General features: G+C 37.8%; 1 long non-coding RNA gene across 1 annotated transcript; it reads left to right on the forward strand.

Moving 5' to 3' along the window:
- The first annotated feature begins 232 nt into the window (after positions 1-232).
- Positions 233-14,229, forward strand: LOC118720111. Its single transcript, XR_004988367.2, has 3 exons — positions 233-472; positions 7,730-7,734; positions 14,218-14,229. It is a non-coding gene; the product is annotated as an uncharacterized LOC118720111 (long non-coding RNA).
- Positions 14,230-16,066: the final 1,837 nt, after the last annotated feature.

The raw sequence follows: 16,066 nt of genomic DNA on the forward strand, positions 1-16,066 counted from the left end.
TTCAGCACTTTTGTCAGCAATATCAAATCTGTAATAAAACTGGTATCCTTTACAACCCTCAAGGTCAAGTTATAGTGAAAAGAGCCAATTATACTCTTAAAATGCAATTACTAAAACAAATAAAAGGGGGAGATGGATATTATGTGTCACCTCAAAACAAACTCAGTAATGCTCTTTATACTTTAAATTTTTTTTGAATTGGGATGCAGAGGGTCATATAGCAGCCAAAAGGCATTGGATCTCCAGTACAATAGCCTCCTCAGGGTTATCCTAATGGAAGGATGCACAAACTGGACAATGGTTTGGACCCGATCCAGTAATGATGTGGGGAAGAGGTTGTGTTTGTATCTTTCCAGAAGGAGCAGCGTAGCCAATTTGGGTGCCAGAGCATTACATGTGTCACCACAATAGACCCAGAGAAGCTCCTTGTCTCATCGTCCAAAAGACTGAGAGTTGCCCTGATGACAGAAATGTGGAAGAAGAAGAAAACAAAGGCTATGCAAGGGGCCAAGGTGCCAACATGGGGTCAGTTGAAGAAGCTAACAACTGAAGCCCAGCAGATGGTAGAAAAGCAAGAAATAAAAGCTACTCCCTCAACCATGTTTCCGGCTATGCTAGCATTGGTTAGCTGCCAGTCTTCTGTGAACTCTTGCATAACCAAGTCCAATGACTCTGCATACATCAGCAGCAAAAAGAAACTTTCATTTTGTAGCCAAAAATGTTAAACATGTCTGTAGTTTGATTTCTCTTTTATTGCTATGTTGCTTTAGCGTTGTTTTGTTATTGTTTTAATAGCCAGAATTATGTTCAAGTTTACTTTTATTGTAGTAGCTTAAAAACAAAAAAGGGGGGAAATGTAGGGAGCAGCTCTAGGGTCAAGCCTCAGGCTGACCTGTGGCAGGGCCACAAACAAGTTCCAGCATAGAGGGCAGAGCTCTCCTAGGATAATTAAGCCTGACATTGTAGTCCTCCCTAATTTCTTCCTAAGTAGCTAATAGGCTGTGGGTGGTGCAGCAAGTATTGCCAAAACAGAAACATTTGTATTCATGTTAATCTACCCTTTTTAAAATCAGACTATAAAATAAAGCATTGGCTTGCAGGCTGGGTCTTTTGTGTCCTCATCCAGGCACGGGAGATCAATCAAGCCCCAGCTGCATTCTCTTGTCTGTCTTTTCTTCAATCCTTCACCGCCCCTCTTCAGGTTCACTGTTGGCCATGCTGGTGTGGCAGATTGATAAATAAGGACATCCTCTTTCATAATCACAAGACAATAATCAGTTTCAGAAGATAACACTGATACATTATTACCATCGAATCCTTATCCAAACTGTATCAAATTGTTCATCAGAGCAAAGGAACTCAGGACAGATATGCATTTTTTAAAAATGACTTTTTAGTTTGGAATAATTCTTCAGTCTTTCCTTAACTTCAATGATCTTGAAATTAAAAAAAAAATTAGTTATATTATGGACTATTCCTCAATTTCTATTATTTTGATATTTCTCACTATTAGATTCATGTTATGTATCTCTGGTGACTTTTCATTTGTTAACCTGTTAAGGTGAACTGCATTTCCCAAAATTCTCTTTTCTGCATGTTTCTTATTGAGGTGGGCCACTGCCGGAAGCCAATTCCAATATGTTGTAATTGTAAGAGTTTCATTGAAAGGTTGATGAAACTTGGAGACTCAACAAGGGCTGAGTCACATATGTTATTACCTGTTGGGAATGGCTAAAGGCATTTTCCCAAACCTTAAAAGGTTACATTAAATTAATTGTTTGCTGCAAGATAGCTCAAGTCATCTTAATCTACTCTACATGTTATTACCTCCTGTTGGCCAAACACCTGAACAGCCAAAGACAATTCCCCAATCTGACAATGCTTTTGTATGAAACCCTACCCTTTAAAGTGTATATCTCCACCTTGCTTTAGGACAATTTGTATTAAAAAAAAGCAAGGGGTTCTGAGATAAGGAGAATTTGATTTCTTCAGCCAAGCTCCTCTGCACCCTCCCCTGCCTCCCCCCCCATATGCCTTTCAAAATTTTGTTTTGTCTCTGGACTCTTATTTAATCTATGCTCAGTTTTTTCTCCAGATTGCTGAACACTTCTAGATGCCTGATCAAGACCACTGGCGTTAAATGTCACCCAACGTCTAGCATGCCACAAAAGAGATTCTTATGGGAGATTCAGAGGACAGAAATGAAGCAGCAACTGTTTTGTAGTTACACACATTGTTGCTCATCTGTTGGCATACTGGGTTTGCAAGTTTTCAAGTTTCCCACCTAGATTATCCTTAAGTGTCACCAGGTCAGGTGTAGGTTTGGTTCATGACAAAGAACCCAGCTTCTGTGGGATACCCATACCCCTAAGGGCAGAGGCAACAATAACTGTTAACTAGTGCTTGTGGGTTCTAGCTTGTCTTTCTTATCCTCTGTTTCACATCTTTCTTACCTTTCCAGCTGCCTGGCCTGTGAACTGCAAGCTCCAGCATCAGATGCAAAGACAAGAGTCTTGCATATACTGCTTAACCACCTCCCACAATGCATAAAGGCAAATCTGTAACAAATTCCTTGTGGTCCTATTTCTTTCATTGAACCATGACTGATAGAGCATATTTAGCAGAAATATCATGGAAGTAATGCTGCATTCTTCTTATAACATCATATCAGGTGGTAAATGATCTCTATGTGTTCTGTTACTAATGATGTTCATGTTGATTACTTGATCAACCAGTCTTCTTCATCATAAAACTACTCTTTATTTCTTTTGTAATAAATAAGTACTTTGTGAGGAGATACTTCAAAATGATGTAAATAACACATTATTCATCAAAATTTAGTTTTATTTATTTACTTATATCACTATGGACACATATTTTCCAATTTTATTCAATAATTTGTTACTATCATTACTATGATGCTCAAATTGCCACTGACCAAAGGAAGTTAGTTTCCCCCCCCCCCCAAAGTCCTGTAATTTTCCTCTTATATATGTCAAACTGGCATATTTTTTCCTTTGACATGCCACCATCATTCTCCATACATTTCTTTGCTTTCTTGCTTTCTGGTACAAAAAAGTGCTCCAGATCCATCTTATAATTTTCCTGGTCCAGCTCTGTGATAGGCCACTTCACCAAGAAACTCTGATTTCCTTTGGCAGATAATGGAATTTAGAAAATAAGATTTGAGTTCTGTGTGTGATAATTGCTATTGGATGTTATTGCTTCTTGGTCCTCTCAGTGGACAGAGCTAGAAAATATGAATGTGTGTGTGTGTGTATGTGTGTGTGTGTGTGTGTGTTTATCTCTTTAGCTGTTTATCTAAATATGTATACTATATATACATATACATACATTTACATCTATATTTATTTTAATTTTTAAAATTGAGAGAGAGAGAGAGAGAGAGAGAGAGAGAGAGAGAGAGAGAGAGAGAGAGAGAGGAGAGAGAAATACCAATTGGTTAGTTATCTCTTCTCTATTGGAGATGAAAGTTCTTTGTTTGCACAAAGGACAGGAATGGTTTCTGAGTAACCAAAAAGGTAGACTGTGTTAATTATTTTTTCCGTACCCTCATCCAATTTCTATTCTTCCTAGCTCCCCTTTCTGTCCTAGGTTTACCCCTGCAGACTGTGTATTCTTGATTCCCTTGCCTGTTGGTTACTGTTGGGCTTGATAAGGAGGTAGAAATTGTAAGAGAACTACCATAGTAATGGGAAGAGAGGTCAAAGTATTTTCCCTAGTCCCTTCCTGCTCTGGCACTACATCTCTGGAAGTAGCTCCACACCTGCACAAGTAGAGCAACTACTGGGCTCTTCCTCCTTCGTGGTTCTAGTATTCACTGGGCTCTGATAACTCTGTTGCTTCCCTTGACCCCTTAGCTCTAGGGATGATAATGGTTTCCTACTCATACTTACTAACCTTGTTATTTCCTATAACTCTGAACACTCACTGTAAATAGTATTTTCACAAACTGTATTAATTGGAATCACCTAGAGTGAAGTATTTCCTCCTGAGGCCCTGCTGGTAAAGTCAGTTCATATCTTCATCCTTTGCCCTATATCTCCATGATTTTAAAGAACAATAATGCTGGAACTGGAAAACTCCCTATTTGGGTGTTTTTCTGTACACTTTCTGGGCTGTTCTACAGTACTTGGAGATAGAGCACCAGGGAAATAAAAATGACTCATTGAGGAAGGTTACCTTTAAAAAAATTTTTTTTAAATGTACACAAATAATGCATGGTCATGATGTAAAATTTAGCAAACCACAAATAGAAAATAAAATCCTCCAGTAATCCCACTCTACACAAATAACTATTGTTAATATTTCTAAGTTGGACACTTCTTTGAAATATTCACAACTCCTGAAGCAATGCCAGCTTGAAGTTTTGGGCTTCTTGAATTTTCACGGCTGCCTCCATCTGTACCCAACGCAGAAGCAATTGAAGAAAAAAGAAGCACAGGGGAGGAGGAAGCAGACCTCGGGTAGTTTCAGTGTTCAGCCCCTTTCTGGACTGTTATATTTGATGCACTGCATGGACCCCACCCACACTAAGTCCTGTTTTACTAGGCTGGGCTTGTGTGTTCTCTGGGAGGGGCTGTCTTCTCCAGTTCTCACACTCAGAGGAATCTAAGCCAGAAGCATAGGTAAATAAGCCACAGTTGCACAGCTGGCTGCCCTGTACAAACCTCCTTGGAATACTAAATGTAAACATCTACAGCCTAAGGCAGCTCAGAGAGAGAAGTTAAGACCCAATTAATTCTCCAGCAGTCCTGTAAAGGTTAATCCTAAATGGACTGAAGACACGTATTTCCACAGATCAGAATGTAATCTTATTGTGGGTAATAACTTCAGTCTTTGAAACTTATTTTTTAGATTCAAGGTCATTTTGTTTTCCCCTCAGAATCCTAAGAGCCAAACATTTCTGCCATTTGATTCCTATGTCTCCTCAAAACAAATTATACTATTATGTGTATGTGTAGAACATATTGTCCCTATCCCCTGTACTTGATTTTTCATTTTCCAGTGTTATGCTGACTTCAAATAGTAAACCATTTGACATCAATTTTATAAATTAATCTGGGAAATAAATCCTAGAGAGGGGGTATCTGACAAGCAGAAGTTTACACAGAGTAGAGGCTACTCTGAGCTGGCGATTGGTGCCAGTACACAGCTTTTCTTCCTGAGGGATGTCCCATCTGATTATTTGTCTCACTAATTCAGAGAAAAGAAAGCATCAACTTTCTACCAGTTTCCTCTCCTATACAGTTACCAGTAGCAACAGAAGGATGGAATTTTGGATCACCCTTCAAGCTTGTTCTTTCTGTCTTGTTATATTTTTTCTTCAAGCACCTGGTGTCACTCTAATAAGATCCTGATGTGAGTCTGCTTCTTAAAAAACACGAAAAAAGATATGTGAAAGATTTGTTACAGGTCAATCATAGGATTTACACGGAATGGTCAGATTATTATGATCTCTGAATGCATGGATGCATAATAATATGGCCACTCTGTGTGTGTGTGTGTGTGTGTGTGTGTGTGTGTGTGTGTGTGTGTGTATTAAAGACCCAGTTCATGAATTTGTGCATGGGAGGGGTCTTGCGAGCCTGTCCAGGGGGAGGGGACATGGGTGGTTGGCCGGCCTGCCTGCTGGTCAAACACCTGGTCGAGGGGACAATTTGCATATTAGCTTTTTATTATATAGGATATACACTGAGTGGCCAGATTATTATGCATTCAGAGATCATAATAATCTGGCCACTCAGTATATAGTGCAGAGGAAAACAATTTTCTTATTTTAAAAAGAAGACTGCTTTACACTTTAATTCTGCTAGGCAAATGATTTTCTTTTTGGAAATCTTGTTGCACCTTTTCCGTTCATGCTGAGGTGAGATAGTTGCAGGTTTACTGAGCTTCAAATAGAAAGGTATCTGGGAAGGGTAGACTCTCAATACAGTTGTTTGCTCAAAATGAGTGCTAGGACTCAACAAATATGCTGAAGCTTCTTACTAACTGCCTGTATATTTCATTACAGTTAATTTTTGTTAGGCTTTATTCTCACATACCTTCTTTGGCTGCACATTAAGAATAGCCCCATGTTTGTCAAACAGATGTTCAAGAAGAACCACAAAGAGACTTTTAGGAGAAGGATGCAGATATTGAACCCATGTGAAAAGATGTGCAGACAGTTCCTCTATGTAAGTCTGAAGAAGAAAAATTTTAACCGAATTATCAAAAAGAAATGGCAACAGCAAGATGATAGGTGGGAATGTGACTTTAAGATCTCTGAAGATGAAGCCTGTAATATTAGAGTAGGTATAAGCAGAGTGTGGGAAGGGTAGTAATGCAGGTTATGATGCACAATGGTCAGACTATGTGCTACAGCATCAACACAAACTGTCCTTTGCATTAGGGCAACTGTTGATGATTGAATAATTGAGGCATTATAAGGTAGGCACAAGTCTCTTACAATGACCACCATTCATTCCTATGAAGCATTACATATGGTGTCAGAGCAGTCTTTAATGGTGTTCTTAATAACAACAGAAACATTGCATGATTCATACTTTCATCTGATTCTGGACCATGCAATACTCATTGCTTGTAAGGGAAGGATGCATTTAGTAATGATATTTACTAAAAATATCATTTTAAAGTTTCTCACTCTTCAGAATTGGGGAAGGGAAATATTGATGAGAAAGAATTCCAAGGGGATATAAATGGTGAAAGCACTTTTGAAAAGTGGAAAAGGCAGACTGAACCCTAGGTTTTGGCTAGAGAGTGGATCTGGTCCTGAGAAGTGACCTTGAAGGTGAGTACAGTATTACAATGGTCTATGTGTGGGATATTTCACATCTATCATAGCCTGTTGTTATCATAATGAAACTTTATAATTTTTCAGGTAAATTATAGACCAAGGAATAGTGAGGTAAATATCTCAGTCAATTTTTCAACTACATGTGATTAATTTAATGAGTTCATATCTTTTGATTCCCAGCTCAGGCATGATCCTATTAGATTATAGTGCCTCCAAATGGAAATGTACCCAAAGAAGACGGGTGCTACTCAAGAGTGAAGAAGCAAACAAAAGGTCAACTCGACTTAGTGTGGATGCCAAAGTATATTTTGTTTTTTAAGTTTGAAAGTATTATAAGGTATGTTCTGCCTTGAACACTGAATCATCTTAGCATGGTGTAATAGAAAGACATTGGATTTAAGTATATTTATTCACTTAGTGTTAATGTTACAACAGTTTTCTCATCTGTAAAATGGAAGAAAAAGAGTGTCTAATTTACAGTGCTATTGTGAGGATTAAAAGAGATAATGCGCACAACACACTTCACAGTGTTTGGCATGTAGAAATAGCTCAAAAATATTCATTAATCTTTCCTTTTCTACTTGTACAGGAGTTTGTCTAGTATGCTTAGCTTGAGTAAAAAATAATGGCTCTACAGAGTTCTCTGAATTCAGTGGGAGCCTTTTAGACCATTTGTAGAATGGTCTATCTCTCTGTAAGTGAGCATTTTCCTAAATATGGGTTTTAGCGTATATTCAAATGTGTTTTTGCTCATCTAGCAAAACCCCAGCCCACAAGAACTTTATCTTTATGACTCCTGTTTCCTCTTCCGTATTATCTTAGACCCAGAAGACAGGCCTGAATTTCACAGGCAGCTCTGTAATTCAGCATGAAATTTCACCATAGTTGAGGAGTTTTGCTTGCCCTCAGACAGGGTTTATTAGCCTCTGCACTATTAATGTTTTCAGCTAGATACTTCTTTGTTATGTGAGTGTGTGAGGTGGGGGGGGCACACTGTTCCGTGCATTACAGGAGGTTTAGTAGCATCCCTGACCTCTACAAACTAGTTGTCAGTAGCACCCCACTCCTTCCCTGAGTTATCACAACCTAAAGTGTCTCCAGACATTGCCAAATGTCTCCTAAGAAAAGGGGCAACATTGTTCCTGGTTAAGAAGCAGCCCTAATAGGAACAAATATGCTAACTATTTAACATACAAACAACCTGAAGGGGTTATAGTAACAGAATCTTTAGGACCTACTGAAAATTTAAAGGATGAGGACAAGTGTGGAAAAGAAGATTTCAGGAAGAGGAAAGGTCTGAATTTTGAAAGAGAAACTATTTTATATGCCATGCCTTATGGATACAGAGATTAATGGCAAAAGTTCTATTGTGGACATTTCAATAGGAGGGCCAACCGTGTGAACAATGAGAATGTAGTAGAGTTAAGTGCAATGACACAAATATATAAAGGGTGCTAATGGACAATAGGAGCACAGAGGAGGGACACTGATCTTAGTGTGGTGCAGAGAAGCCTTTCCAAATCACAACTGAGTTGTAAAATGAGTAAGGATTAGCCTGGAGAAGATAAGGGTAGGACATATGAGACATTGAGAATTTGGAGTTTGGAGTGAAGTGCAAATAATTTAGATTGGCTTGGAGGAGGGGTGCTAAAGAGCAAGGAATTGTGGAAGAGACAGATTATAAAATAGATAGGAAGCAGATCATGAAAGTCCTGCTAAGCCACATGAAAAAATTCTAAGAACTATCAGGAACTATTGAGTTCCTCCATAATCCTATTTGGATTTAAGGATGATTAGCAACAGTATAGAAAATACATTAGAAGTAGGGTGATTAGCCCGGAGGCTATTATTGTAGTCCAGGTGAGAGATGATTACATCTTGAGTTAGGGTAGTGGCAGTGGGAAAGCATTCAAGACCTATTTAGGTGATGAGAACAATAGGATATAGAGGTTAGGTTTGGGGACAGTTTCTAGCTTGTGCTATTTGTAGTGATATTCATTAAAGATGAAAAACATTGGAGTCAGAGAGGTTTGAAGGAAAGATTACGTTAAGAAAAGTTGAATTTGAGGTGGTTGTAATCATTGAGATGGGACTATCTGGTAGGCATTAAGTATATGAGTCTGAAGATCAGGAGAAAATTTAGAGTAGTGATACAGGATTGTGAGTCATCAGGGCAAATTGAAGCCTTGCAAATGGATGAAATCATCCAAAAATAATGTATACTGAAAAGAGATAAAGGCTTAGTAAATTCCTATGACTTGGTCTTCAATTATTTTGTGCCATATACTCTGAGATGTTTTCCTTGACTAACATATATAAAATATCACTCTTATTACTATATATTCCTTTTCTGTGCTTTTTTTTTTGGTAACATATCATCATCCCTTATTATGTTATGCAATATAATCTATTAACTTTTTGGTTACTCAGATATTTATAATAGTTTAATTCATAGGCATTGAAATGTTCAACCATTTGAAATAAAATATTTTAAAAATCTTATTCCATTTAAAGCTTCTCCTTTAGCTGCCAACCTCCAGTGCAGAACCTTCCACAGATCTTTAGTAAAGGAAAGTGACTTGGTCTGTTCTTTCACTCATCTTGACTCACTTCCTCCCCTACTTGCGCTGTTGCTATTGGCTCCTCCAACATTCAGGGGTGGTGGATAGAGAAAGGGAGTCTTAAAGGGACAGTGAGAGGTTTAATTTACTGGAACCAATGTAATCTGGCTATCAATACCCTTTATGAGGGAGATGCCCAAATACATCTTTTTGTGTGTGATATGTTTTCGAGGTTTTTTTTTTTCAGGGATCCCATTCACTTCCTATCCCCCTACTGGGGGCCTCTCCCCTGTACTATTCCTAATGTACCATCTGACTGTCTTCCCCCTTGGCTCTTACCTACACAACTTTCTTCTCATTGAGATTCTCATTTTTCTGTTGGAGTTGCCAGGTACAGTCAGAGAAAACTACCTGGCCAATAGAAAATCTGGTACCTTAGAAGTTTAGACCTTTGCTATGCAAGTGTAATTAATTTCAACCAGCCTTCTGCTTTTAGATTTCTTCAGGTTAAAGTCAAGCACAAGTATCTATCTTCTGTAGACACCAAAAGACACATGTGAGGTTCTCCTATGATATCTTCCTGTTCCGTGACAACACAGGCAAGAAACCTATCATTTTTTTTTTCTGTAGTACAACAGGACTTCAGACTGGGAGTAGGAAGCCGGTCTCCCCTCTTGAAAATTTAATTGGAGACTTTTTGCTTGGCTTGATCATGGGAACAATAGCACTCATGAATTCTCATAAAAAATCCTTTCCCTTCCTTCAGTTGAACTTTAGAATTCTCTTACATAGACTGGAGTTGAATTGTGAGGAATGTTCATTGAAATACTAGTTTGGCTACCTGTTAGCAAGTACTAGTTGATATCTTTATTTATTTTTGACAGGCAACATGGAGAACTAGTGAAAAACCTTAACTCTGGAGTCATAACTTTTGGCTTCAATTCCTGACTTAACCATTTGGCCTCCCTGTGCCTCAGTTTATTTATTTATAAAATGGGGATAATAGTATTTACATCATAGAATTTTTGTGAAGACTAAATGTGTGTGTATCTTAGATTAGTACCTTAAAACAGTATGTAGAATAATAGTGCTATGTGAGTTTGCTATTATGTTAGTAATGCTATTAGTTATTTTTCAATGACTTAGCTCTATGCATTCAAGGTCTTTTTATTGACTGCTACATTTCCAGCTTGTAAAAACAATGCATATAATAGTTATTAGTAAATGTTAGTGCCCCCAGACTTCTTCTGAACAAATTAATGAGGCATTTGAGCTTTATAAATTAAGGTAGGGTCTGAGTAGGGTCTGAGTAGATTAAGAAAGATAGCCAGGAAGCTTTGATGTTTCAGAAATCACAGGAGAGGAGACTTTAACAAGGAGGGAATGGGGAAAAGTGTCAAACGTTGCTGGAGTGTTAAAGAAAAATAAAATGTGGTCATTGTGCTTTGTAATAAGGGGCCCCTATATTTTTGTTTTTATATCCTGGCAAGTAAGGGTTTTCTTCCCCCAAGAGATTCTTTTACTAGAATGAATTACCACTCAGAATGAATCTTTGAATAGGTCTTAAAAGCTTTAACCATGCATTATTAACCTCCAAAGAACAAACCAGTCCTGCACTTACTTAGCTTTGGCCATAACCACAAAGAACCCATTCTTAATATGATTCAGTCCATTTTCCCTGATCCGGGCTCTCATCTTGAATCAAACAGCAAAGATTGCTGTTGACATATCCATGCCAGTTCCCTACCTAAGAATGTTCTTACCCCTTTCTTCCACCCACCTTTGCTTTTCAAGAGTACAAGTAGAATATATACAGAACTGTTACAACTCAATAATAAAAAGACAATTTAAAATGGACAAAAGCCCTGACCAGTTTGGCTCAGTGGATAGATCGTTGGCCTGCGGACTGAAGGGTCACAGGTTTGAATCCGGTCAAGGACATGTATGTACCTTGGTTGCAGGCACAGCCCCAGTAGGGGATGTGCAGGAGGCAGCTGAATCGATGTTTCTCTCTCATCGATGTTTCTAACTCTCTATCCTTCTCTCTTCCTTTCTGTTAAAAAAAAATCAATAAAATATATTTAAAAATGGACAAAAAATTTGAATAGGCATTTCTTCAAAGAAAATATACTAATGATTAAACAAATATAAAAAGATAGTCAACATCATTAGTTGCTAGGGAAATGCAAATTAAAACTACAATGAGGTACCATTTCACACCTACTGGGATGTCTATAATAAAAACAACAACCCAATAACAAATGTTACCAAGAATGTAGATAAATTGGAACCCTCATACATTGCTGATGAAAATGTAGAATGGTGCAGCCACTATGGTAAGCAGTTTGGCAGTTCATCAAAAGGTTAAACATAGAGTTACTATATGACCCAGCTATTACACTTCTAGGTACACACACAAGACATTTGAAAACAAAGGTAAAAAACAACAACCCTGATACATGAATATTTACATCAGCATTATTCACAATAGTTAAAATGTGCAAACAACCCAAATTCCATCAACTAATGAATGACTAAGTAAAATGTGGCATATTCATATAGTGGAATATTATCTTATATAATAAAAGCCCAATATGCTAAATATCTGGTCAACTGGTTGGCCATTCAACCAATGAAAGCATAATATGCTAATGATATGCTAAGGCTGCTCAACCACTTGCTATGATGTGCACTGACCACCAGGGGGCAGACACTCTAACTGGTAGATTAGCTTGTTGCTGGAGTCTTTCCTTGGCTGACCAACCTCCCTTGTCTCTCCCCAGCCCCAATCATGCATTGCTGAGGTTCCTCAGCCTGGCCAGCACCCTCTCACAATGTGGGACCCTTTGGGGGATGCCAGAGAGCTGATTTCAGCCTGATCCTGCAGGCCAGGCCAAGGGACCCCACTGGTGCATGAATTCACTCACCAGGCCTCTAGTTTAGTCATAAAAGAATGAAAAATGATTTCAATGATGTCACTAAAAATGATGGAGTAAAGAACTCTAGGACTCTTTGAAAGGCTGTAATTAGTTACTGAATAAAGTCCATATTCTCTAACATGGCTCACAAGGCCTCTGAAATTCTAATCCTTACCCATCTGTTATGGGTGAAATTTTGTGCCTCTCTAAAATTCATATGTTAAAGTCCTAAACTCAAGTACCTCAGGATGTGTCCTATTTGAAAATAAGATCATTATAGATATAATTAGCTAAGATGAGGTCATTAGGCTGGGACCTAATACCATTGATATCTTTATAAAAAGGGAAAATTTGGACACTGGGAGACATGCACAGGGAAAATGCCATGTGGAGATGATGGTAGAGAAGGGGGTGATGCTTTTATAATCCTAGAAATCACAAATATTGCCAACAGACAATTAGAAGCTAGAAGAGGTGAACTAGTTTGCAGGATTAGTTTGTTCTTTGGAGGTTGATAATGCAGAGCTAAAATTTTTAAATATTCTTCCTCAGACCCCTCAGAAACAACTAACCCTGCAGACACTTTGATCTCAGAATTCTAACCTCCATAACTGTGATACAGTAAGTTTCTGTTGTTTATGACACTTAGTTTGTGGTACTTGTTATGCAGCCCTTGCACACTAATTCACCTTCTTTATAGACTCATCTGTGATCATTCTTTTTCCTTACAGATTATGCTTCACCACCACTACCATCTTCCTTCTATACTTCCTTTGGATAGACCTAGTGTTCTAGCCTTTTGTTCTTGCTTATGCAATTCTTCGGCCTGAAATGCCCTTTTAGTCTAGCTAATTCATATTCATATTTTAAGATTACTTTTTCAAGGAACCATTCACTGACCACTTTCCACCAGGCTGGTGTAAGTGGCCTTGCTAGGTACTCCCACATATTCTGTGCATGTCCCCCGCTCTTCACTTTGCACATTGTATTATAATTGTATGTTTATGGTTTGTCTGTCTCCACCTACCCCATGTAATAAATAGTGAACATTGTGAGGAAAGAGTCACTAAAATTCCAGTATCTATCGAAGTATATTTTCCACATAGTATATGCTTAATACTTATCTTTGAATAAAGGACTTTAAAAAAATGTCAGTGTCAACTCACTACAGACTGATTCATTTGCCTCTCAGCATAACCATTATGGCTTGTTGCAGTTTAGGTTCTTACAAGGGTATTTCTTGGATCACATGATCTCACACATCTAGAGGAAATAATGAACAACATAAACAGACCCAGAGAAAGATAACCAGCGATCAGACTCTCAAACCTCAGAGGGAAAGTAAGGGAGGATGTGGGGTAAGGGGAAGAGATCAACCAAAGGACTTGAGTGCATACATATGGGCCTAGCCAGTGGCCATAGACAATGGGGGTTGGGGGAGGCATATCTAGGGAGGGGTTTGGGATGGGAATGGGGGAATAAGGACAATTATGTGAGACCAAAATAAAAAAAATAAAAAAATGTCAGTGTCTATTTATCTTTCATCTGATTTCTTCCAATAGCACCTCCTAAAGTGCTTTGCATATAATGGTGCTCAGTACATCTTGACCAGTGGTTCTAAACTGAGAACATGTGGCAATAGCTAGAGACATTTTTGGTTACCACTATTGACATCTAGTGATTAGATGTCATAGATTTTGCTAACCACTCTACAATGCACAGGATAGCCCCCAACAGCAAAGCAATATCTGGTCCAAAATGTTAATAATGTGGAGGTGGAGAAAATCTGATCTTGACTGAATCTACTTTTTACACCCTGAACTCACTATAGATCACTAGTATACTATATATGCTTGGTCAAGAAGCCTTCTATTTTTTGTTCATTCATTTTTTCAAAAGTAAACTATTACTCAACAAGAAAGGAAGAGGAAGTGTCCCAGCATCCAGAAGTAAGATTTGGTAATTGAAGAGTACTTGATCAATAAGAAAACATATAAAATTATAATATCATTATACTTGGAATGCTCTATAGCAGTGAAAATGAATTAGAGCTACATCTATCAACAAGGATAAAACTCATAAGCATAATGGTGAGTGAGGAAAGTAAATTGCAGAAAGTACAGACAGAGTTATATTATTTATGTGAAGTAGTACATATTGTTTAGGGATAGATGCATATGTAGTAAATGTATAAAAACACACATGGAAATGATCAAGATCAAATCTGGGAGGGTAAAAACCTTGGAATGGAGGTGTATACAGAAGGCTTGGATTGCAGTGGTTATGCCTTCTTTCTTAAGCTGGGGAGTGGAAATATATTTGTTGTTATATTATTCATTATACACACACACACACACATATATATACAGTATATATATATATATATATATATATATACAGTATATATATATATATGAAATATTTAATACTTTTCAAAAAGAGCAATTGCTCAATATTGAGGCATCCTGTCACCTGGGGCTGAGGAAAAACTCCATCTTATCAGTTTGCACAAGCCAGAACTCCTTCAAAGTGTTAAAACTCAACCATTCATTGAATCCAATAATTTACTATGGGACAGAAGCTTACATAATACACATAGGATAATAATCCATAAGTTCCTGTATACATTATTGCACAGGATGATGCATGGGTTTGCTTCCATCGAAGCCTTTACAATAGGTGGCATAAAAATTTGACCACAGAATCTTTGTGGCAAACATAGAGCATCAAACAGAAATGGACAGCAGTTTACAAAATATTGTATATATAGAATCTGTGGAAACAGTCCATTGACTAATTTTGTTTTGGCTCATTGTTTATGTTTGTTTCTGTATTTGCTGCTGGTTTAGTGATACTGCCTTAGAATAAATGAATCAGATACACATCCTATTTAATGAGGTGGATCTTGGAGAATGAAAAACTGCACAGGTATAAATGATTATTGCTTGTCTCATTTTTTTATTCTTATAAATATATTTCCAGTAGGACATGATCTCACTCATCTAGGGGAAATGGTCAACAACATAGACTGATGAACAACGGACCCAGAGATAAGGAGCCATGGGTTAGACTGTTGGACCTCAAAGGGAGGGTGGGGATAAAAGGGAGAGATCAACCAAGAGACTTATGTGCACACATATGAGCCTAACCAGTGGTCAAGGACAATAGGGGGGCGGGGGCATGAGTGGGGAGGGGTGGGGGATTGGAATGGGGGGTTTGAGGACAAATATGTGATACCTTAATCAATAAAAAATTGAAAAAATTACAAACTTGAAATAATATCTGAAAATTTTGCGTGGAATAAGAAGCTTGAACGGAATGTTTTTTGAAGTCTCTTCTGGCTAAGGGTCTTAGCAACTCCTGCCAAGCACCACCTACAAAGAAGGAGAAGAGAAGTGCTTGGTCTGAATTCCTACAGACCAGGTTAAGAAAGTGAAAACAAGACAAAAAAATTATCAAAGAAACAGCAATCCTACATGACTTATTAGGACAGATTGAATTAATTGACAGCTTCAGAACGTTTCACCCCAAAGCTACATAATCTACTTTCTTCTCAAGTGCACATGGGACATTTTCAAAGATAGACCATATATTAGGGCACAGGCCAAGTCTCTACAAATTCAAGAAGGTTGAAATCATATCAGCATCTTCTCAAATCACAATGGCATAAAATTAGAAATCAACTACAATAAAAACAATAAAAAATAATAAAACACATGGAGGCTAAATAGAATGCTATTAAATAATGAATGGGTTACCAAAGAGAT

Source organism: Pipistrellus kuhlii, unplaced genomic scaffold (assembly GCF_014108245.1).
Source record: "Pipistrellus kuhlii isolate mPipKuh1 unplaced genomic scaffold, mPipKuh1.p scaffold_m20_p_16, whole genome shotgun sequence".
NCBI classification, from domain to species: Eukaryota; Metazoa; Chordata; class Mammalia; order Chiroptera; family Vespertilionidae; genus Pipistrellus; species Pipistrellus kuhlii.